Here is a 22592-nt window from a genome sequence, read left to right on the forward strand (position 1 = left end):
ATAACTGTGTCACCCAGGGTATATGAAAAATCCATACCCTTGAGCGAGGCAGTTACACCAACCTAAGCCCTGGGGTGGACAGCACTATGTCGATGGGAGGGTGTCTTACCTCGACACAGCTACCACCACTCTCAGAAGGGTATTAACCACGCTGATGGGAGAAGCTCTTCCGCCAGCATAGTAGTGTCTTCACTGAGGGCTTCTCTCCACTTACCCGGGGATCCATGCGTGGCGATCGATCCACTGGCGGTTGATTTAGTGGGTCTAGTGAAGACCCACTAAACTGGCCACTGATCGTGCTCCCATCGACTCTGGTACTCCACCGGCACAAGAAACATAGGTTGACTCCAGCTACAGCTACGTTATTCACATAGCTGGAGTTGCATAACTTAGGTTGACTTAACCCTGTAGCATAGACCTGCCCTGAGGCGCTACAGCAGCTCAGCTGCAGCCTCGTAAGAGTAGATCTGACCTCAGGGTGTCACAGCTAAATGCAAGGTGGGATAGATTGTTTAGCATAAGTAGTTAACTCATTTCAAGGGACCACTCAAGGTAAAGTGACCTGCTAACACCCCTCCAGTCCGGGCAGAGAGGGGGAGGCTGCTGGGGGAATTGTTGGAGATTGTTGAGCGTGTCTGGAATCTCAAAGGGGGAGGGGCACAAATTCTTTTAATTATATAGAGATCAAGGTGATACATTCCTTCTAGTAAGTGCCTTGGGTGAAGGTGTTGGCATGTAAGCAGCCTGTGAAAGATTACTTCCCTCTCTCAATGGGAAACGAGCGAGACTTTGCCAAGTTGGCTAGGATTTCTGCAAACCAAACAACTCAGTGCTGCATTCCTAACCTCTCTTCTCCATCTGATTCTGCACCTCTGCCCCCAGCACCATTATCCAGGACGAGAGCAACCCTACAACAACAAAACAGCATGCACTCATGATGAAGAAGTGGGAAGGGGCGGTAAAATTCGGTGAAGAGCCTGTTTCAGTCAAAGGTGAGTAATACAAATAACAGTTTCAGAAAAAAATATACCTCAGCAGTTCCCCTATCAGGAAGGGCAGTTGGTAAAAAACATGTAGAGGAAATAGACACATTTCAGGAGCAGTGCAAGAAAGGAGGCAACGCAGTTTGCTCTGAGATGGATCTCGATTGACTCGTGTTTACGAAGGCCACAAAATCTCAGCCTCTCACACCTCCCTCCTCCCAGACTCTCCACCAAGCACTCCAAGGGTAATGTATGTGCTGCAGTCTGACACTCACGGCTGGCCTGTACCTGCTGACTCAGGCTCAAGGGGCTCAGGCTCTGGGGCTGTTTTAATTTGATGTATATGTTCAGAGTCAGGCTGCAGCCTGAGCTCTGGGACTCTCTCACCTCACAGAGTCCTCAGCCCAAGCCCTGTGAGCCTGAGTCAGCGGGCAAGGCCAGCCATGGGGGTCTAATGGCAGTGTAGACATACCTTAATAGGCACAGTCTGGCCCCCTAGAAGAAGGTGGCTTGGGTGAAGCTAAATCTAGATCAGGTCCACTTGAAGTTGACTCATGGTGTCTCTGGACAGTGCCAGTATCCAACAGAAAGCTAGAGCTGTGCACCTCCTGTCCTAGTGCAGACCTCCTCTCTGCCGAGGGGATGCAGGCTCCTATGTGTGTTCATACCAGTCACTGGGCTCAAAGGCGAATGGCCACTCTCTTTAACTCCACCTACTCCCACCCTGAATGTAAGTGAAGTCAATGGACCTGATTCTGCTCTCACTTGCACTAGTGTGTAAACGAGGAGTGAGTCCATTGCCTCCCATGGAATTACACTGGTGTGAAATTGGTGCCAATGAGAGAAGAATCAAGCCTCATGTTTTGAGAGTCCCGAAACCTCTTTTCAGGTAGATCTAGCAATGTTTTTAGCACTCCTTCTCCATGTCAGCTGATCCTGTTCAGCACAATTCCCCAAGCTGATAGCAGTGATTTTTATTTCATTGTACATAGCACCTTACTGATTTTTTTTCTTTCATTTTTGTGCTGATTATGAAGCAAGAAAGTCCGGTCTTGCACTAGTAAAATTGCCTGGTGTTCTGGTTCAATAATAACTGACCTAATGATTCAGCCCATAAACTGTATTTTCAGGCTATACTAATGTGATATGATATCAGGATTGTCAAGTCGTGTGTTCCCGTTTTTCTTGGAGGGCTTTGGGGATGTGCAGTTGGAACTTTTCATCTCTAGCTGTACTATAAATGGATTTTCTATAATCCTGCCAGATTGCCAGTCATCTGTCAAGTCTTCCAGGGCAGGCAAGATCAGAATTTCTATTGTAACAAACAAGTAAGAAAGATAACCCTGGAAAGCATACACACACTAATCCTGCAATGTGTAGCATGCCTGAGGAGTGCTGCACCTTCACAGTGACTCACTGGGGCAGAGCCTCAGCTGGTGTAAACCGTCAGAGCTCAATTAGAATCCATGGAGTTCTGACCATTTATATCAATTGAGGATCTGCTCTACTGACTTCAGCGCCAATGGCCCTGATCCTGCAAACCCTTATCCATGTGCTTAACTGTACTCCCAGGAACAGTCCTACAGACTTCCATGGAATTACTCCTGTGCAGAAAGTTAAGCACTTGTGTATGTGTTTGCAGGATTAGGCCCGATCCTCTACATTTCCAGCATTTTGCATACAGCATAATAAAGAAGAAAAGAATACCAGCCCGATATGTTTTTTTCCTCTGTCGGTCACCTCTAACTTTGCCCTTTAACCCAGTCCAGTCTTGCCAACTAAATGGCAGGTTTTAAATATTGACTTTTTGTTTTTGCTTCTCTTTGCCCTTCCTGGTGGTGGCTGGGGCCAAAAGTGTCAGAATACCATGTGAGAGGTGTTTGTTGTGCTATTTCCTGCCCAGTGAGATCTGCAAGATACTACCGTTCTCACAAAAGAGCCTCTGCTTGAGTGCCCCTTCCATTACCAGCTGCCAAACCTTCTCCCGCACTTGTGTCCAATCTCTCCTCAACCTCAAGGAAACAGGTGGTGAAGTGGATGGAGGCACTTAACTATCCTCCACAGGCAAAGAATCTATTCTCAGCTCTCAAGGAGGCTCACTGTGATACCTTGAGCAACTTAGGTCACTGCTCTGTGCCTCAGTTTCCCCATATGTAAAAGGAGTGTAAGCAGAGTCAGGATAAGCTCTACCCTGACATCTGGTGGAAAGAATGTCAGAGAGTGTATTTGCATAGGCACGCCTACCCTATCCCAGACTGCTGAGCGGTGGGACTGCTCGATGACAAATGACTCACCCTCAGTTGGGTGGTACTTGCTAGACAAGGGACATGGGTTCCAAAACCCAGTGAATGGAGAGAGGCTGGGGACAGGTGTCTGTGCCTGGTGGTGCAGTCTCCTTGTAGAGCCAGAAGCACCAGTTGCACCCCCTCCTCTCTCCACTGTGGAATGTCAGAGTTGATTTTTTTATTCCCTCAAGAATCTAAATACAGGTTCCTGAGCTGAATGCACTTTGGGCTAATGGTGCACTAGCAGTGGGGCTCCCTACTAAGAGCTGAGATCACTAAGAGTTGAAATCACAAAAAAGCTGAAATGACTGAGCTGAGAGCACTGTGCTAACTAGTGGGGGAGCCTGAAGATATGCTGTGGAACAGAGCAGCTGGCGGAGTGGAGCAGTTGCGGGGACGGCTGGAGTGGATCACGGGACAGCTGGTGGCAGCAGAGCGGCTAGCAGAGTGGAGTAGCTGTGGGACGGGTGGAGTGGCCCACAGAGTGAGCGGAGCCGAGCAGTTTTGCAGAGCAGCTCATGGAGCAGAGCAGCTGGTGGAGCGGAGCAGTTCCTGAGGACGGCTGGAGGAGCAGAGTGGAGCAGCTGGTAAAGCGGAGCAGTTCGTGGAGAAGGCGGAAGCCAAACCCACGGAGAGGCAGGGCAGTTGGCCCTGGACCACGTAAGGTGCCCCTTTCTACCCAGGCTGGGGGGAGGGACCTCTACAGATAGACTCTCGAACTCTGGGGTGGCATTGACCAGAGACTTTTGGGTTGTTGGACTTTGGGATGATTGGACTTAAAACCCTAAGCGGAAAAAGGACAGTGCCAAACGTACTTGGAGGTGGGTTTTTGTTTATGGTTTGTGTTATAACCCTGTTTGTGGTGTTTCTTCAATGGGATGCCGCATTGATTCCTTCCTTTATTAAAAAAGATTTTGCTACACTCAGACTCCGTGCTTGCGAGAGGGGAAGTATTGCCTCCTAGAGGCGCCCAGGGGGGTGTGGTATGTGAGTGTCCCAGGTCACTGGGTGGGGGCTCGAGCCAGTTATGCATTGTGTTACTGAAACGGAACCGCTGGATACTGAACCCGGCCCTTGTTGCTGCCAACTAGAGGGGCAGAAGGGTTACAGGAGGATCATGGTACTTAATTCATTTTGCAAGGCACGGAGGTACTCAGATATAAGGAATTATTTTTACTGGGGTCTAAAGCTCCCCCCCTCCGATTTTATAAATCATAACGATACAACCAATTTGGCATGCCCAAGAGATTTGAATAATTCGCTCCGAGATGCTTATTTCAGTGCAACCTTTTGTGGTTTAATGTATTGCTACTCTGCTTCCCGCAAGAAATGGACTGGAACCTGATGTGACTTGCCTCAGTGACAAAGCTGCTGTTCCTGTGAAGGGATTAAAACCAGTATAGTTGCATACCAATGGGCTGGTTTGGGTCCTGGTAGATGCTGGTGCTGACAGGCCTGCCGAAGAGAAATCATCTTTTTATTAAACTCATTGAGATATCCAAGCTAGTTATTGAGCTGATCCTTATCTGACCCTTTGCAATGCTGCCTGGGGAGGGCATTCAAAGTGCATCCTGCTCTTAAGGAAGTAAATGACTCCAACAGGAGCAGAACTTGTTACCTTCAGCAGTTCTACGCTCTGGAATGTAAATGAATACACAGATGTGTAGCTAAGGTCCTGTCTACATCATTACTTAGTGCATGGCAAGCTGCCTTGTTACTCTACAGCATACTAGCTTGCCACACATTTCTTCTTCTTGGACCTTGGTTACACTGGCGCTTTACAACCCTGCAACTTTCTCGTTCGGGGTGTGAAAAAACACACCCCTGAGCGCTGCAAGATACAGCGTTGTAAACCGCCAGTGTAAACAGTGCCGCAGAGCTGGGAGCGCGGCTCCCAGCGCTGCAAGCTAAACTCCATCAGGATGTGGAGTACATGCAGCGCTGGGAGAGCTCTCTCCCAACGCTGGCGCTGCAACCACACTCGCACTTCGAAGCGCTGCCACGGCAGCGCTTTAAAGTTTCAAGCATAGCCATACCCTCTGTGTATGTGCAATGTGCCTCAGGTAACACGTGACCAGGATTTATCACCAAATTTGGTCCGCTGGTTGGATCATTAGCTTCCCTGGCTGGGGCCAGTACTGACAGGGAGTGCAGCGTGAACACTGATCCATACCCCTGCAGATATCCAGGCACATAGCAGAACCTTTAATGCACAGTAGCAAGGTTCACTCAGCCAGTTAGTGTGTGTCAGGCTAGAGCAGTGCAGATTCACATCCCCGCTTACTGTTCACTCAGTCTTCATGTAGACAAGCCCTATCTCTCTTCTATAGTGTTTCCCTGGGGTGTACATAGTTAACACTACATGTAAGAACGGTAATACTGGGTCAGACCAATGGTCCATCTAGCCCAGTATCCTGTCTTCTGACAGTGGCCAATGCCAGGTGCTTCAGAGGGAATGAACAGAACAGGTACATCAAGTGATGCATCCCCTGTTGCCCATTCCCAGTTTCTGGCAAACAGAGGCTAGGGACACCATCCCTGCCCATCCTGGCTAATAGCCATTGATGGACCTCTCCTCCATGAACTTATCTAATTCTTTTTTGAACCCTATTATAGTCTTGGCCTTCACAACATCCTCTGGCAAGGAGTTCAACAGGTTGACTGTGCATCATGTGAAGAAATACTTCCTTTTGTTTGTTTTAAACCTGCTGCCTATTAATTTCATTCTTGTGTTATAAGAGAGTAAATAATACTTCCTTATTTATTTTCTCCACACCAGTCATGATTCTATAGACCTCAATCATATCCCCCCTTACTCATCTCTTTTCCAAGCTGAAGAGTCCCAGTCTTATTAATCTCTCCTCATACGGAAGCCATTCCATACCCCTAATAATTTTTATTGCCCTTTTCTGTACCTTTTCCATTCCAATATATCTTTTTTGAGATGGGGGCTACCAGAACTGCGCACAATATTCAAGATGTGGGCATACCATCATTTTATATGTATAGTTGAAGTTATGTTTTCCAATATGCATTGCTTTGTACTTAACACTGAATTTCGTTTGCCATTTTGTTGCCCAGTCACCCAGTTTTGTGAGATCCCTTTGTAAATCTTTGCAGTCAGCTTTGGACTTAACTATGCTGAATAGTTTTGTAGCATCTGAAAATTTTGCCATCTCAGTACTTACCCCTTTTTCCACATCATTTATGAATATGTTGAACAGTACTGGTCCCAGTACAGATGCCTCTCTATTCTGAAAACTGACCATTTATTCCTACCCTTTGTTTCCTATCTTTTAACCAGTTACCGACCCATGAAAGGACCTTCCCTTTTATCCCATGACTCCTTATTTTGCTTAAGAGCCTTTGATGAGGGACCTTGTCAAAGGCTTCCTGAAAATCTAAGTACAATATATCCACTGGATCACCATTGTCCACATGCTTGTTGACCTCCTCAAAGAATTCTAATATATTGGTGAGGCATGATTTCCATTTACAAAAACCATGTTGACTCTTCCCCAACAAATTGTGTTCATCTATGTGTCTGATAATTCTGTTCTTTACTATAGTTTCACCCAATTTGCCTGGTACTGAAGTTAGGTTTATTGGCCTGTAATTGCCAGGATCACCTGTGGAGTAGGTTGCCAGGCATCTGGTTTTCGACTGGAACACCTGGTTGAAAAGGGACCCTGGTGGCTCTGGTCGGCACTGCTGACTGGGCTGTTAGAAGTCCGGTCAGGAGTGCAGCGGGGACCTGGGGCTAAGGCAGGCTCCCTAACTGCCCTGGTTCCACGTGGCTCCTGGAAGCATCTGCCAGGTCCCTGTGACCCCTAGGCACAATGGCAGTCTGGGAGGCTCTGCATGCTGTCCCCACCCGAGTGCCAGGTCTGCAGCTCCCATTGGCCGGGCACTGTGACCAACGGGAGCTTCCGAGGGGGGGCACCTGCAGGTGCAAGGTCTGTGCATGGATCCTCCCTGGCTGCCTATGCACCTAGGGCCACAGGGACCTGTCGGCCACTCCTACGAGCAGTGGTAAGCATTGCTGGGACCCCACACCTCACACCCCATCCTGCACCTGAATCCTCTACCGATTATTAAGGTCCCTTCCAGTAACCAAATTCGCTCCCAGAGCCCACACCCCAACACCTGCCTCAGCTCTGAGATCTCTTCTCCACCCCAGAGCCCGTACCCCCAACTGGAGCCCTCACCCCCCACCCTGCACCCCAACTGCCCTCTCCTACATCCCAAATCCCTTATCCCTACCTAAGAGCCTGCACCCCCAGCCAAAGCCCTCACCCCTCTCCTGCATGCTAACCCCCTGCCCCAGCTCATTGAAAGTGAGTGAGGGTGGGGGGAGAGCAAGTGACAGAAGGAGGGGGGATGGAGGGGCGTGGGGCCTCGGAGAGGGAGCGGGGCAGGGACTGGGCCTCGGGGAAGGTGCGAGACGGGGGTGGGGCAAGGGTGTTCGGTTTTGTGCAATTAGAAAGTTGGCAACTCTATTGTGGAGCCTTTTTTAATAATCGGTGTTACATTAGCTATCTTCCAGTCATCTGCTCTAGAAGCTGATTTAAATGATAGGCTCATAGACTAAGGTCAGAAGGGACTGTTATGATCATCTAGTGTGACCTCCTGCACAATGCAGCCACAGAATCTCACCCATCCACTCCTGTAACAAACCCCTAACCTATGTCTGAGTTATTGAAGTCCTCAAATTGTGGTTTGAAGACCTCAAGCTGCACAGAATCCTCCAGCAAGTGATCCGTGCCCTATGCTGCAGAGGAAGGTGAAAAACCTCCAGGGCCTCTGCCAAACTACCCTGGAGGAAAATTCCTTCCCGACCCCAGATATGGCAATCAGTTAAACCTTGAGCTTGTGGGCAAGACTCTCCAGCCAGCACCCAGAAAAGAATTCTCTGTAGTAACTCAGATCCCACCCTATCTAACATCCCATCACAGACCACTGGGCATACTTATCTGCTGATAATCGAAGATCAATTGCTAAATTAATTGCCAAAAATTAGGCTATCCCATCATACCATCCCCTCCATAAATTTATCAAGCTTAGTCTTAAAACCAGATATGTCTTTTGCCCCCACTACTCCCCTTGGAAGGCTGTTCCAGAACTTCACTCCTCTAATGGTTTGAAACCTTTGTCTAATTTCAAGTCTAAACTTCCTAGTATCCAGTTTATATCTATTTGTTCTTGTGTCCAAGATAGGTCACATACCACAGTTAGTAGTTCTGCAATTTCACATTTGGGTTCCTTCAGAACTCTTGGGTGAATACCATCTCGTCCTGGTAAATTATAACTGTTTAATTTATCAATTTATTCTAAAAGCTCCACAATCAGGGACAGTTCCTCAGAATTGCTACCTAAAAAGAATGGCTCAGGTGTGGGCATCTCTCTCACATCCCCTGCAGTGAAGACTGCTGTGAAATATATCTTCTCCACAATGGCCTTATCCCCCGAGGATGAGGGGTTTCCTTGGGGCAGCAATAGTCTTAGAGTGATTCTATAGGTTGGTGATTAAGGCATTCATCTAGTCTCTGCTCTAATGAATATGAGGTAGGAGGCGGAGTACCTGGTTTGGGAATTGTGCTGGGGCTAAGGTGAGTTACATGCCAACTAGTTCAGTGTTATCAGGACCTGGGTACCTTTGTGCATGCCTGCAGGCAGAAATTTAGGGGACTTTGCCTGTGGAAACGTGGGCACCTACAGGATTACGCAGCAGTTGAGGGCCTTTTGAGGATCTAAATTTTGGACCTAGGCTACTAAAGTGGCAATATGGGACCTAAATCCCTTTTCTGGATCTAGCCCTTAGGATTCTAAATCCCATTGGCTTTCAGCACATTTGAGTTAAGTATGTTTGAAAATGTTGCCCCGGCAAAGGATGCCAAAACACTTTGCAAATATTTACTGGAGTACCTGAGGCCCAGTCTACACTGAGGGGGCGGGGCGGGAGGGAATCGATCTAAGATACTCAACTTCAGCTACGAGAATAGCATAGCTAAAGTCGACGTATTTCAGATCGACTTAGATTGATTGACTTCGCATCCTCCCAGCACTGGCTCGACGGCCACAGCTCCCTTGTCGACTCCACTTCCACCTCTCACCCTGGTGGAGTTCTGGAGTCGATGGGGAGTGTGTTTGATCTATCAGGGATCAATGTATCTTGTCTAGATGAGACACGATACATTGATCCCCAATAGATCAATCACTACCCGCTGATCCGGTGGGTAGTGTAGACATATCCTAAATCACTAAAATGCAGCCATATCTGGGCTGCAACACAGCTGTTAAACAGCACCTAGCAACACTTCAAGTTTCAAGTTTAATGCTAGGGCTAAGCAGCTGGACACCAGAGGTCCAAATATCCAAACGTATAAGGCGTGAATGATCACTGCAAGGTCACACAGATCACCCATATGAAAGATGTTGGTGTCGCGCTGCCTGTGCGACGTGTACACCAGTTCATTGCTGGCTGTCAGGGGAAGAACATCCACTTCTTCACTAGCTGCTGGATGGTGTTGTCTGCCTTGTTCAGAGGTACCTTCGTCATGGCAGATCCCCTCAGGATGAATGAAATATGGGGGATCTTCTGCCATGGTGCCAGTAGAGAGGAGTCAATCCTGGCCACATCTCATAGGATGTCCTCAATGATATCCTCAGGGTGTCTGCTGGATGCAGAAACCCCTGGGTGTGCTGAGATGTTGGTATGCTTGCCCCTCCTCAAGGAAGATTATGGGTCCATCTTAGATCTGAAACAGCATCATCTGGATCGAGTCACTTCTACTGCCATCAATATGCAGGCATGTGCACTTCCTAGCATTGAAGTGGAGTCCCATCCAGTTGGCAGCCTGGCTGATAATGTTGAGCATTTGTTGGAGACTCTCAGGGTTGTCTGCAATCAGGTCCAGATCATCTGCATAGGCCAGGATATTCACTCTATTGCTGTACAGGTCAAAATTACCTAGAGTGCTGGAGATAGCTCAAATGAGCAGCTCCATGGCTAAGTTGAAAATGATGGGGCTCAGGGGACAGCCTTGCTTCACACCACTATGGATAGGAATTTCAGACGTCTCTCCTTCCATGGAGCAGATGATGATGGTGCAGCCTTCATACAGTCCCGGATCAGTAGAAGGAAGTTTTCAGACATCCCATACTCTTGCAGGAATGCAAAAATTTGCTGGTGGGTCATGGATCCAAAAGCATTAGGCAGGTCGAGCAACACTATTGCACATTGCCTCAGTGCCCTCCTGGCCATGTGGATGGCAGGCTGAAGGACAAAAGTTGTGTTCATAGAATCCTTCGCATGACATGAAGCCCTTCTGGATGGAGCTGATGGCTCTTCTGTTCACCAACCAGTCTATAATCCTAGCCACAGGGCAGCTAGCATACAGTTTGTACATTGTGGAACAGAGAGAGATGGGTTTCCACTTGCTGGATGTCATAAACAGATAGCTAAGGGTTAATGTCTCTTTCACATGGAAAGGAGTAACCTGAAACACCTGACCAGAGGACCAATCAGGAAACAAGACTTTTTCAAATCTGGGGGGAAGGGAAGTTTGTGTGTGAGTTTTGTCCTTTGTCTGGTGTCTGACCCTCTCGGCTATGAGAGTGATTTTTCTGTCTCCTGCTTTCTAATCTTCTGTTTCCAAGTTGTGAGTACAAAGATCATAAAACAATAGGGGTTATTGTTTTTTTCTTTTGTATTTACATGTGTGTAGTTGCTGGAGTGTTTTGAATTTTGTTCTTTTGACTAAGGCTGTTTATTCATATTTCTTTTAAGCAATTGACCCTGTATTTGTCACCTTAATACAGAGAGACCATTTTTATGTATTTTTCTTTCTTTTACATAAAGATTTCTTTTTAAGACCTGTTGGAGTTTTTCTTTAGTGGGGAACTCCAGGGAATTGAGTCTGTAGCTCACCAGGGAATTGGTGGGAGGAAGAAGTCAGGGGGAAATCTGTGTGTGTTAGATTTACTAGCCTGACTTTGCATACCCTCTGGGTGAGGGAGGAAGAGGAGAGATTTGCTCTCGGTACTTGTGTTTTCCAGGACTGGAAATAGGGAGGGTGGAGTCCCTCTGTTTAGATTCACGGAGCTTGCTTCTGTATATCTCTCCAGGAACCCAGGGAGGGAACACCTGGAGGGGGGAAGGGAAATGGTTTATTCCCCTTTGTTGTGAGACTCAAGGAATTTGGGTCTTTGGGGTCCCCTGGGAAGGTTTTTGGGGGGACCAGAGTGCCCCAAAACACTCTAATTTTTTGGGTGGTGGCAGCTTTACCAGGTCCAAGCTGGTAACTAAGCTTGGAGGTTTTCATGCTAACACCCATATTTTGGACGCTAAGGTCCAAATCTGGGAATAAGTTATGACACTGGGGTTGTCCCCCTCACCCTTCTTGTAAACAAGCACCATCATAGACTTCTTCCAGGAGCTGGGAGTAAAGTGAAACTGTTTGCATTTGTTGAAAATGGCAGTTAACACCAGGCAACCCAGGTCTTGTTTTTTCAGGAAGTTATAGCGAATGCCATCTTTTCCTGGGGCTGTTGGTTTTGTCTTTTTAAGTCTGGTCATTACTTCCTGTGATGTAAAGTCTTGTTCCAGGTCCCCTGCATAGTCAACCTGGGGTAGAGGATGAAGGCATCCTGGACACTGCGCATCGTTCTGAGCTACACGGTCAAACACACCCTTGAAGTAAGAGAATAGTCTCAGATGGGATTGCGCAGTAATGTGAGGGCCTGTCGAGGATCTCTCTCATAGCCTTTGGGCGGTTTGACCAGTAGAGCTTCTGGATCCTGGGTGCTGCTGCTGGATCGTAACAATGACAGATATTGTTCTCCTGTCTTCTCTGATGCTGTTTTTGTTATGGCTCGATTCAGGAGTTATGTGAGCAGTCAGTGTGTTCTCCTGAGTTCCCTTCCTCCCAGATACAATTTCTGCAGATAGGTCCTTAGTGAGTCTGTCTACAAGGAGATCAAAGTCATCGGAGGCGACTGTCCTTGCCAACTCCTCCATCCAAGAGGCTTGCCATGGTGTGGCTGCCCTCACCGTTGGCTGCTGTGCTTCTGGCTGCTCAATCTCCACAGGCTCAGGCTCTAAAATTGCTGAAAATTGTCCTGTTGCCTCTTTTCTTCTTGGTGTTGAGAACTAAAGTGATTTGTAACCCAATACCAGCCAAAATGGATCACTTTGGCAACACAGCTGTGTTTGCTGTCTACCTCAGCAATGCAGGTGTGTTCATGTAAATACAGTTTTGTCCTGAAGTCTCTCCTTCCCCTTCCCTCCCCATCCCCAATCATCACTAGATGTCAGAGAATTCAAAAAAATTCCTTCTTATTGTCCTTGACTCTTCTGGCCATAAATTGTAGAAATTTGATAAGTGAAGCAAAGGACCACAATGCTGAGCTGCTAATTTATATTCATCACTATCAATTTCCCCTTTCTTCCATTTATGTATTAAGTTTTTATTTTTTTAAAGCTGCCTTGGTAATAGTAACCATAATATAATTAAATGTAATATCCCTGTGGCAGAAAAAACACCACAGCAGCCCAACACTGTAGCATTTAATTTCAGAAAGGGGAACTACACAAAAATGAGGAGGTTAGTTAAACAGAAATTAAAGGGTACAGTGCCAAAAGTTAATCTCTGCAAGCTGTATGGAAATTTTTACAGACACTATAATAGAGGCTCAACTTAAATGTATACTCCAAATTAAAAAAAACATAGTAAGAGAACCAAAAAAGAGCCACCATGGCTAAACAAAGTAAAAGAAGCAGTGAAAGGCAAAAAGGCCTCCTTTAAAAAGTGGAAGTTAAATCCTAGTGAGGAAAATAGAAAGGAGCATAAACACTGGCAAATGAAGAGTAAAAATATAGTTAGGAAGGACAAAAAAGAATTTGAGGAACAGTTAGCCAAAGATTCAAAAAGTAATAGCAAATTTGTTTTAAGTACATCAGAAGCAGGAAGCCTGCTAAACAGCTAGTGGGGCCACTGGGTGATCGAGGTGCTAAAGGAACACTCAAGGATAAGGCCATTGTGGAGAAACTAAATGAATTATTTGCATCAGTCTTCATGGCTGAGGATGTGAGGGAGATTCCCAAACCTGAGCCATTCTTTTTAGGTGACAGATCTGAGGAACTGTCCCAGATTGAGGTATCATTAGAGGAGGTTTTGGAAAAAAATTGATAAATTAACCAGCAATAAGTTACCAGGACCGGATAGTATTCACCCAAGAGTTCTGAAGGAACTCAAATGTGAAATTGCAGAACTACTAACTGTAGTCTGTAACCTATCATTTAAATCAGCTTCTGTACCAAATGACTGGAGGATAGCTAATAAGATGACAATTTTTAAAAAGGGCTCCAGAGGTGATCTCGGCAATTGCAGACCTGTAAGCCTGACTTCAGTACTGGGCAACTGATTGAAAATATAATAAAAAACAATATAGTCAGACATATATATATATGAACATAATTTGTTGAGGAAGAGTCAACATGGTTTTAGCAAAGGGAAATCATGCCTCACCAATCTACTAGAATTCTTTGAGGGGGTCAACAAGCATGTGGACATGAGGGATTCAGTGGATATAGTGTACTTAGATTTTCAGAAAGCCTTTGACAAGGTCCCTCACCAAAGGCTGTTATGCCAAGAAAGCTGCTACGGGATAAGAGGGAAGGTGCTCTCATGGATTTGTAACTGGTTAAAAGATAGGAAACAAAGAGTAGGTATAAATGGTCAGTTTTCAGAATGGAGAGAGGTAAATAGTGGTATCTCCCAGGGGTCTGTTCTGGGACCAGTCCTATTCAACATTCATAAATTATCTGGAAAAAAGGGTAAACAGTGAGGTGGCAAAATTTGCAACTACAAAATTACTAAAGATCATTAAGATCTAGGCAGACTGCGAAGAGCTACAAAAGGATCTCTCAAAAACTGGGTGACTGGGCAACAAAATGGCAGATGAAATTTAATGTTGATAAATGCAAAGTAATGCACATTGGAAAGCATAATCCCAACTATACATATAAAATGATGGGGTCTAAATTAGCTGTTACCACTCAAGGATGAGATCTTGGAGTCATTGTGGATAGTTTTCTGAAAACATCCACTCAAGGTGCAGCGTCAGTCAAAAAGGTGACCAGAATGTTGGGAAGAAAGGGATAGATAACAGGACAGGAAATATCATGTTGCCTCTATATAAATCCATGGTATGCCCACATTTTGAATACTGCATGCAGATGTGGTCGGCTATAGACAGCGGACTTACCCCTGCGGCGCCTCCTGCTGGTGACTTCTGGGAATTAGCTCATTCCAGCTCTGGAGCACCTTCTGCAGGATAGTGATCTGCCTGTCCTCTGGCCCCCATGTCCCTCATTGGACCTTGTGCCCTTTTACATGGGGTGCTGCCCCCTGGCAGTAACCCCTTTCTCTCTGGGTCTCCTGTCCCCAGGGAACCCGCACCCTCTATCCCCACCTTGCCTCAGTGTATGGCTACTGCCATTCATCATCTAGCCCCACGCCCTGGGGCAGACTGCAGTATCAGCCTACTCATCACTGGCAAGGAGGGTTTGGACCTGCTGCCTTGGCCTACCCCTGGGCTGCCCTCTGCAACCCCCAGTACCTATTAGCCCAATGCTAGGCCGCAGCCTGGGGCTTTCCAGGCTCAAGCTCCTCAGCTTCTCTGCCTTTCCCCAGCCCTGCTTCACTCAGGTACCTTATGTCCAGCTCCCTATAGCCAGGCCTATCTACCTCTATAGCTAGAGAGAGACTATTTAGGGCTTCTGGCTTCTCTGCCTCTTATAGGGGCTTGCTGGGCCTGATTGGAGCATGGCCACAGCTGAGTCTACTTTCCCCAATCAGCCCAGGCTTCTTACCCCACCCTGAAGGCTGCTTTCTCCAGCCACAGCTCCTTCCCAGGGCTGTTTTTAACCCCTTCAGTGCAGGAGCAGGGGTCCACCCTGCTACATCACCCCATCTCAAAAAGATATATTGGAATTGGAAAAGGTTCAGAAAAGTGCAACAAAAATTTGTAGGGGTATGGAATGGCTTCCGTATGAGGGGAGATTAATAAGGCTGGGACTTTTCAGCTTGGGAAAGATATGGCTAAGGGGAGATATGATTGAGGTCTAAAAAATCATGACTCGTGTAGAGAAAGTAGATAAAAAAGTGTTGTTTACTACTTCTCATAATACAAGAACTAGGGGTCACCAAATGAAATTAATAGACAGAAGGCTTAAAACAAATAAAAGGACGTATTTCTTCACACAACGCACAGTCAGCTTGTGGAACTGCTTGCCAGAGGATGTTGTGAAGGCCAAGCCAATAAGAGTTCAAAAAAGAAATAGATAAATTCATGGAGGATAGGTCCATCAATGGCTATTAGGGCTGATCTGCACTTAGGAGGAGGGTGTCGATGTAAGACACACAACTTCAGCTACGGGAACAGCGTAGCTGAAGTAGATGTATCTTATTTCGACTTGCCTCCCATCCTCACTGCGCGAGATCAATGGCCGCGGCTCCCCCGTCGACTCCGCTTCCGCCTCTCGCCCTGGTGGAGTTCCGGAGTTGACGGGAGCGAGTTCAGGGATCGATCGCTACCCACCGATCCAGCAGGTAGTCTGGACATACCCTTAGACAGGATGGGCAGGAATGGTGTCCTTAGCCTCTGTTTGCCAGAAGCTGGGAATGGGTGGCAGGGGATGGATCACTTGATGATGACCTGTTCTATGCATTCCCTCTGGGGCACCTGGCACTGGCCACTCTCAGAAGACAGGATACTGGGCTAGATGGACGCTTGGTCTGACTCAGTAGGGCCATTCTTATGTTCTTCTGCCTTCACTTCCCCTCTAAACCAGGTCATTTATTTTTAAGCCAGTACAGCCTTCTTCCTTGATTGTGGCTTTTGGAGAATCTAGTAAAGTGTTCTTAAATGATTCCCAATCATCATTCACATTTTTCTGATTATATTTTTCCTCCCAGCTGATTTGGCTTATAATTGTTTCCAGTTTTGTGCAATTGGCCCTATTAAAGCACTGTGTGTATCTATAGAGTTGGTCTGGACTTTATTCTGCTTGCAAATTATAAATGTGATCAAGTTATGATCACTTGTACCTAAGCTACCATTATTTTGTAGTCCTGTGATCAGTTCCTATCGATCTGTTAAGAGGGTAGAACAGCTTCAACAGGAAAGTTTGAGAGCTTCTCTCTCCTCCTCAGTCCAGAGTAGTTTACAGCCTGGTGGTTAGGGCACTCACTTACAAAGCAGGAGAGCTTGGTTCAAATCCCTAGTGCATATCAGATAGAGTAGGGATTTAAGCCCAGGTCTCCTTCATCATGGGTGAGTGTTCAACCACTGGGATTTTGGATGTAAGCAGGGCACCACTAGTGGCTAAAGAGCTGACCTGACTTAGGCGCTTGCCTCCAGGCAGGGGTTGCCAGCTGTGAAACCTGGGTGGAGGGAGGCATCTACCCCTGACTGACAGCTAGGCACCTATCTCAGTAGAGGGTGGGAATTATGCGACTCCCCCTCTCCTGCTCACAGGTGTCTCTCTCTCCCCTGGCATTCTAGGGGGTGCCCACCCCGGGAGCTGGGCATTCTACGAGGTAGCAGGATGCTCAAACATTTGGTGTTGCAACCCTGAGTCTAAGTCTCCTTTGGGGATGGAGGCCCCAAAGAGTCCAGGTCACATCTGACAATGGGGCTTTGTCTCCTAAGCCAGTCGCCTTTTCTATTTCATCCCCATAAACTATCAAAAAATGAAGCAACAGGTGAAATAGTGTTTGCTTTGTGTTGAAATTAAACCCTCCATCACTTCCATGGGGAACTCCCTGCTCCCCCTCCCCAGCCTCACATTTCCTCAAGCACAGGAAATCCCATGGAAAAGGTTTTCACTCTTACATTTCCCTGGGCTTCCTCCCTCTCTCCTGGCTAAATGCCATCTTAGTGTTTCAGACCAGCAGCAGCAGGAGAAGGCAACACACCTCTGCTCTCTAGACACCGTGAGAACTGAGACAGTGGGGAAAATCAGCCCTGCCCATATGGCAGAGAGCCAGTCAGTCCCGTGTGGTATTTACTGGAGTTCCACCCTGAAATATGAATGATGGGATAGATCCTCATTGGCCACAGAAAGGGGAAGTTGGGATCTTTGTTGGATGTTAGTTTGGTTTGTTCACTTAAATCCAAAGTCTCTTGCTCTGTGTGTGTCTCTGAAAATTGCGCTCAGGCTGTTCTATTATTTTTCCCAAAAGGTAAAAAACAGGTGTGTCTTCCTGATGTCGCTGAGCTATAGAGGATTCTGTGGGAAAACAAAGGACAGAGATTGAGGCTGAAGCTCACATTTGGCTCAGAGGAGCCTGTCACTTGCTTTCCTTCAGGTAAGGACTATTCATGTTGACTGTAACAACAGCCATTCCCCCTTATGCTGTGGAATCATTTGGTCAGGAAAGTTTTCAGGGCCTGACTCTAAGTTCATAGTGCAAACCTAAAATAACTCAGTCAGAGTCCATGGACCCTGTGCAGATTTACATTAGCATAACTGTCATAATAAATGTTTCATTTTAAGGTGATAAGATGACAGCTTCCAGCATGATATTTTCAGCTTGTGGAAGTGGGAACTACAGTATGTAACCTTCTGCTATGTCCTTTTGGGTAGGTTTTAACTGCGACTATGACTAAGCTAGATAAAATTCAGCGCATCAGAGATGGAGGTGATAGGAGGTGCTGTATTAAGGAGGCACTGGTTTTATGTAGGAAATAATATTAAACATGGTGCCTCTGAGAAACTGCAAGAACTATAAAAAGAGCTCGATTGTTCAGCCTGGTGATGACAAAATAATGTTCCCCTTGTGAAATCTCTCCTCTGGCTGGGGTTTGCAGTGTAGATAAATGTGACATATTCAATTCAGATTTATGCCATAATCATTTATTTTACACATGATCTCTTGCAGTCTGGCTCTGTCACTTTCACATTAGACCAAACAGGGTTTTAAAGGAGAAGGACCTTGGATATGAAGTGCAGTACAGGAGACCTTAGCATAGGACTTCCTTTGGGTTTCACAGTTATCTTTATTTCCCATCACTTTTTCTACCCTTTCTGAGTTTTTAGTAACTCATTTATCTGCCGTTAATTTGTATCCTGGCAAAGCAGCCATCACCTCTGTGTTGGCTTGTCATCAGTGTCAAGTTGTGAGTCAGTGGGAAAGCACAGATGCTTTCAGGGTAGATCACCTCCCTTTGACATGCACCTTGTGGAAGGATCTGATGATCCTGACTCCAACACTGTAGACTCATGTAAGCATTGATTCAGCAAAGATGAAACTCTCCGAGTGTGATTACATTTATGCAGCAGCATTATCTAGTGATTAGTCCAGGGGACTGGGAGTCAAAAGACGTGGATTTTATTCCTGGCTCTGTCACTGGGCTGTTATGTAACCCTGGGCATGTTGCAGCACCTCTGTGCCTCAGTTTCCTCATCAGTGAGAGAATAATGTTCAAGTATGTTTGTAAAGAGCATTTCAATTTTGGGAAGAAAGGTGACATATAACTGCAAAATATTATTATGAATTCTGTTTTTATCGTCATTTTAGCAGGTGAAACAAGTCTGTAACTATGGGAAAGCAGTGGGTCAGAACTATAAAGGAGATCAGTATTAATTTGTGGAAGGCTAGAATTTCTTTTGTTCTCTAGGTTACCTGTTGCTATTATACCCTAGAAGGTGCATTTTTCAATCCACAGATTTCCTGCTTAGCAAGAAACTTTTTCAACATTTTGTTCACTTTCATTATCTTGCAATGTTTTGTACCAAGCCCTGCAATGAAAAATGACATGAAGAAATTAGGGCCAGATCATCGGCTGGTGCAAATCAATGAAACTCCATTGAAGTGGACGGAGCAAAGCTGATTTAGCAGAGGACCTGGTCCTAGGAGTACAACTTACTGTGAATCTGGCATTTGTTGTTATCAAACTTCCCCAGATCTTATCCCCTGAGCTTGGCTCCTTTGATTCTGATAACAAATAAAAACCCCTTCTTGAAAAGGCTGAGCTGTAACTAAATATGTTTACCCTGGTCCCCTTACATTTGCTTATTGTTTTATCTTGTTATTTAAACACCCCTCCTCCTAGCTGAAAAAAGCAGTTTTTTAATGTCTGAATTAGAGGCTTGGGAAATTCCTCAATCAAGGCAGAGCTTCCTCTGATTGTTAAAAGCCTGAAGCTTTACTAGAGTACTCTGCACTCGTTAATCCATTCGCCTAGAGCAAGAAAAGCAGCCCAGCATCACGGCCTGTGGCTGACATCTCTGGTGCGCTGTAACCTAAGTGGATTGTAGTGAGGGAACATAGATGTGAAACATTTCAGTCAAAGCCACACCAGTATCTGGAACTATATTTCTCTTTGTAATGCAAAATTAAAATGATTGAAGGTAGTTCCTTGGCCTTAGGAGACCTCAGCACTTAGATTTAAGACCATAAGGGCCCATTATGATCATCTAGAGCAGTGGTCCCCAACCTTTTTGTGGCCAGTAGCACATTCGTGTTTTCAGAAGAGTGTGGCAGGCGTCAACAATTACTCACATACAGGGCCGGCTCCAGGCACCAGTAGAGCAAGCACGTGCCTGGGGCAGCACATGCTACGAGGAAGCATTCTGTCCATTCTGCAGGGTAGGAGCATTTTTATTTATTTTTAATTTTTTTAGCACCAGTTCTGGGCAGTGCGGAGAGAAGCCGAGAGGACAGAGAACACTGGCGCCCGCAGCCTGCAGCCCCAGAGTTCTCTGTCCCCAGTAGGCGCGGGGCCATGGCTTCTCTCCGCCTTAAGCCGCAGCCCCACACCTGCCAGGGACCAAGAACACCGGCACCTGCAGCCCCAGAGTTCTCTGTCCCCAGCAGACATGGGGCCCCGACTTCTCTCCCCTGCTGGGCACTAGGCAGATCCCGCACCTGCCAGGGACAGAGAACACCAGCACCCGCAACCTGCAGCCTGCAACCCCGGACTTCTCTGTCCCTGGCAGACGGGGGGCCGCAGCTTCTCTCCAGCTTAAGCCACAGCCCCCGTGCCTGCCGGGAACCAAGAACACCAACGCCTGCAGTCTGCAGCCCCAGAGAAGCCACAGCCCTGTGTCTGCCAGGGACCGACAACACCGGCACCCGCAGCCTGCAGCCCCGGAGTTCTCTGTCCCCAGCAGGCGCGGGGCTGCGGCTTCTCTCAGCTATGGAGAAAAGCCACGGCCCCGCGCCTGCCAGGGACAGAGAACACCGGTGCCCACAGCCTGTGGCCCCGGAGTTCTCTGTCTCCGGCAGGCGCTGGGCTGCAGATTCTCTCCCCTGCTGGGCACTAGGTGGGCGCACATAAATGCCCTGGCGGACGCAATGGTGCCCGCGGGCACTGCGTTGGGGACCACTGATCTAGAGTAACCTTCTGTACAGCACAGGAGATAGACGCTCACCCGGTTATCTCTGCATCAAGCCCATCACTCCTATTTGAGCTACAGCTGACCTGCCAACATCTGTAACAAATTCCTCCTCGAAGCCTTTCCCTGGCCCATCACAGCCACCATTTTACCAGCCGGAGAGATAGATCCCAGAGTGGTGCTGGGCCGCTGCTGAATAAGGAGAAGTGTTTTCTTCCACTCCCAGGCTCAGCTCGTTGCTTCCTTGTTTCACGTTAGCATGTTAAGGAATGTTCCTGTTAGGTAGAGCTTAAAGGTCACCTGGAGCTGGCAGTTCTCAGCATTCTCCCGCTCGGCTCTGTGTGGCACGGAAGTTGTAGCACATTGAGTTCCTGTCAGTCAGGTGCTTATATGGCCCCTGCAGGATCACAGTATGTGAGCGTCCAAACGTTGTGGGTTATCCTCCCGGCACCCCCTGTGAGCTGGGGACATACCAGTGCTCCCATTATGGATGAGGAACTGAGGGGCACCGAGAGAGTAGGTTGCCTGGCCACGGTCCCGCATGGAGGCTGTGGTGAAGCTGAGAATTGAAGATAGGTGCCCTGAGACCCCACCTAGGACTTCACCACAAAACCCTGTGTCTTCCCTTCTGCTAACCTAGCTCCCCGCAGAGGCGACTAATGCCAGCTCTGGCACAACAGCTCTGCGCTCTCGCATCCCACCGGGCAGTAACTTGAACTGCCAGGGGGGAAGAACCTCAGGAAGATGCCTGCTCTTTTTGCAAACACCTTTGTGCTAAATTGTGTCCCAGTCACGGCACTAGAGGGATGCACTCTCCGGGGCCCGGGGGAAGCAGATCTTGCCATACCTTTCAAAAAGTGCAATCCCCACCTCTGCAGCCATGCAGCTGCCAGCTGATGTGCAGGAAAGAACAAGGGCCATGGCCTTGCCCCTGAGCTAGTACACCCCTCCAGGGGTGGTTCCAGGCACCAGCATGCCAAACGAGTGCCTGGTGTGGCAAGCCACAGGGGGTGCGCTGCCGGTCGCCGCAAGGGCAGCAGGCAGGTTACCTTCGGCAGCATGCCTGCGTAGGGTCAGCTGGCCTTACGGCTTCAGTGGACCTCCCGCAGGCATGCCGCTGAATCCGCAGGACTGGGGCCCTCCTGCAGGCAAGCTGCCGAATGCAGCCTGCCTGCCGTGCTTGGGGCGGCAAAATACCTAGCGCCGCCCCTGCACCCCTCTCAGGCGGTAACCACTGCCAGCAGCACCAACTAGCTCCACATCCCTGCATGCTGCACCCAAATTGGCAGCGTACTGCATGGTGGATGCAGATGGGGTAAAAGAGCCTCCTGTCCTCCCTCCTCCCATTTGTGCAGCTGCACCAGACCAGTCAGTGATGAAAGCCCTGAGCTGTGACTCAGGAGAGCCAAGTTCCATATTTTGCCTCTGTCACAGAACTCTTGGGTACCCTTGGGCATGCCACTTCTCCTTTCTTTGCCTCAGCTCTCTGTCTGTGAAACCGCACTAAAGTTTCCTCCCTGCCACACATAGCTGGTGGTGGGAAGATAAATGAGTTCCTGTTTGGGAGGTGCTCTGTTCCTTTGCTGGGGAGGGTTGTATAAGTACCTTCTCCACAGAACCTCTTGCTAGCTGGATGGTTTTGCTTAATTTTTCTAGTTGCAGATGACATTGCCAGACCTGTCAATCGGCTTATAAGAGGGTTATGGAAGGTGGTAGGGGTGCAAGGCAAGTGCCAGGAACAGATCTCACTTCCCAATCTGCCTCTGGTGCTAAAACTTCTCTGGTTAGGAAGGGACAATTCTCCTGCTTAACCACTCAAATATATCCTGAGCTTCAAGACCAGAGAAGATCTTGTGGCACATTGGGTTTGCTGTAGCCCAGCAATGTCTGAGCTCCATTGATCCCCATTTAAATTTT

At 47.5% G+C, this 22592-nt stretch overlaps 1 protein-coding gene across 4 annotated transcripts in view; it reads left to right on the forward strand.

Moving 5' to 3' along the window:
* Positions 1 to 774: 774 nt before the first annotated feature.
* Positions 775 to 22592, forward strand: part of ADGRF5 (adhesion G protein-coupled receptor F5) — a 90157-nt gene continuing 68339 nt past the window's right edge. Inside the window, exons 1-2 of one of the 4 annotated variants that reach the window (XM_050950625.1) lie at positions 775 to 992; positions 17518 to 17643. The gene's annotated coding sequence lies outside the window, so the exon portion shown is untranslated. Of the gene's footprint in view, positions 993 to 11929; positions 11967 to 17292; positions 17424 to 17492; positions 17644 to 22592 lie in introns of those variants that run through there. The other 3 variants (XM_050950627.1, XM_050950624.1, XM_050950623.1) reach the window with 3 other exon arrangements.

This window comes from Gopherus flavomarginatus, chromosome 4, assembly GCF_025201925.1.
Source record: "Gopherus flavomarginatus isolate rGopFla2 chromosome 4, rGopFla2.mat.asm, whole genome shotgun sequence".
Taxonomy (NCBI): Eukaryota; Metazoa; Chordata; order Testudines; family Testudinidae; genus Gopherus; species Gopherus flavomarginatus.